We start from the raw sequence: 2,500 nt of genomic DNA, 5'->3' as shown, positions 1-2,500 counted from the left end.
ACATTGCATTAACTCTTTTTAAAAATGCATGCAAAGTAGAATGTGATGTCAATCAGGAATAGACCCACTCCCCTTCTGACTCGGTTGTGAACAAAAGATGCTTGGATTTTCGCAACTTTCGAAGCCTATAAAATGGCAGGATTTGTTAGAAAAAGGAAAAAATGGGCCCAATGCATTTTGAACAGGTGCAAAGATTCATTTTAGCGAAAAAAATAATTTGGGGCTATGGGCACTTTAAGCATTTTCGAAAATATGTATATCTTAATGAGACCGAAAAAGACCAAGCAATGAATTTGTTTCATAACATTTCTACACATGCACGAAGCGCATACCGTGTGTAAATTTTGCTTGCAATATTGGATAATGCTTGGATAGATTTGCTCCTTCTAAGAGAACACTGTCAGTGACAGAATTCGTTGGTACTTGTAGTCTGCCTTTCACATAACTTTTATAGAGCTACCATCGATGAAAAACTCACAAGGTGGATATGTTTTGCGTTGCACATCTCACCATTAACAAAAAATAATGTTTGATGATTAATACTGGCAGTTGAGTTTAGCGCTGTGTATCAGGAGACCAAGCATAAACGAGACAAATTGTAAACATAGATGAAGTTGTATTTCCGCCATGTGCGATCTCTACGTACAACACCGACCGAGAGGGGTCTCGGGGCTAGATCCCAACATCTCCCCCCTTATAGAAAAAAAAAATGTATACAACAATAACATAATAAACAAGTACAGCAATGAGCGCTGTAAAAGGCCCAAGAGAATGAATAATTGGTAGTCCATGTAGACCACTAGGTCAGTTCACAGTCTTTTAATCTCAAAGGAGGTTTGATGGTCCTCGTTCTTGTTCTTGTGTTCCCCAGAGTGGGTGCTGGAGGGTGGTCTTGGCTAGGTAGAGTTGCAAGCTTCTCAGGCCCATTGCTTGGGAGTATCTCTGGACTGGTGAGGTGTGGTGGTAGAGTCTGCGCAGGAGGTTGATTGTTGGCAACAGTTTCTTCTGCTTGTGGTTCTATGGAGAGGGTACTGTTGTCCGGTGGGGGTTCCTGTAACCGTGGTGGAGAGTTGGTCTGTTTTGGTGGAGGAGACTGTTCTATTGTTGGCGTGATATGAACCCGGTTTCTACGGATGTTGCTGGTTGGTTGGGATGTTGTTGGTTGGTTGGTGTCTGAATGGTGTATGATCTAGGTGTGTCCTGGGAGATGATAGTCCCTCGTATCCATGGATGACTCCTCTGTGTAGGTGGAGGTTTTGCATATACACTGGAACCGATAGCAAGCTCGGGATGTACTTTGGTCGGTTTGGTGTCGTAGTAGCGTTTGCTCGCGGCTCGCTTCAGGGTGAGCTCTTGAATGATGACATCTGGGTTGACTGGTGAGGGCTTTATGAGGTGGTTGGGTGTTGGCAGGGTTGTCCTGGTACGTCGACAGAGCATGCGCTGTGCAGGTGAATATGTATGTCCCTGAGGTGGTGTGTTTCGGTAATTGAGCAGCGCAGTCTGGAAGTCAGCAGATTTCTTCAGTGTCGCTTTGGCCACTTTGACTGCAGCTTCGGCTCTGCCATTGCCTTGTGGGTGATAGGGTGAGGAGGTTGTGTGTTTGAATCCGTACTGTGTGGCAAAGTTCTCACATTCCTTGCTTGCAAATTGTGAGCCATTGTCAGTATGGCAGATTTGTGGTATGCCAAATTGCGCAAAGTGGGCCATGGTCTCGTTTATGACTGTGGTGGAGAGGGTCTCCTGGAGTTCATCGACTTCGATCCAGTCCGAAAAATGGCAGACAGTAACCAGGTAGTCCTTTTGCTCGTGGGTAAAGATATCTTGGCTCACAATTTGCCATGTCTGCGTTGGAATTGGTAATGACTTCATGGGTTCTTTGGTAAGAGTTCTACTGTATTGGGCACAAACACTGCAGCTGTCGCACATGTCTGAAATGGCTTTCCGCATGCCCGGCCAGAATAAAACCTCGCGTGCGATGCGAATGTTAGACTCTGCTCCAAAGTGGTTTGCATGTATTTTTCCAAGCATTGAGGAGTGCATGGACTGAGGAACCAGGACTTGCTGATCTTTGTAAACGATGCCCTTGAGTGTGCTTAGTTCCTCTCTGAAGGTCCAGAATGGGCGGAGGTTGGGAGCCAGGTGTTGTTTGTCGTCCGGCCAACCAGAGGTGATGTTTTGTTGTAGATCAGTCAGGGTTTGATCCTTTTTGGTTTCTGATTTGAGGAGTTCTTCTGTGACATCGGTGAGTTGGGGGTTGTGGTCATTGTCAGAGTGTTCAAATTCAAGGCGCAACACTTCAGACCCTGTCACTTTTGCCTGCACTGGGGTGGGTAGAGCAGCGTGAGATAGTGTGTCTGCTATAAGAAGGCTTGTACCTTTCTTGTATTGTAGGCTGAACTGGTATCTCTGAAGTCTCATTAGCATTCGCTGAAGACGTGCGGGTGACTTGCGAAGTGGTTTCTTGTACGTGGTTTCGAGGGGTTGGTGGTCTGTGTGC

At 46.0% G+C, this 2,500-nt stretch overlaps 1 protein-coding gene across 2 annotated transcripts in view; it reads left to right on the top strand.

Moving 5' to 3' along the window:
- The window catches only part of LOC138000002 (inhibitor of nuclear factor kappa-B kinase subunit alpha-like), a 48,437-nt gene that overhangs the window by 1,974 nt on the left and 43,963 nt on the right, over positions 1 to 2,500 (top strand). The window lies entirely within an intron of this gene.

The sequence above is a fragment of the Montipora foliosa genome, chromosome 1 (assembly GCF_036669935.1).
Source record: "Montipora foliosa isolate CH-2021 chromosome 1, ASM3666993v2, whole genome shotgun sequence".
Classification (NCBI taxonomy): Eukaryota; Metazoa; Cnidaria; class Anthozoa; order Scleractinia; family Acroporidae; genus Montipora; species Montipora foliosa.
Note: the sequence above shows the minus strand (reverse complement) of the source record. Positions and strands in the feature narration are given on the sequence as shown.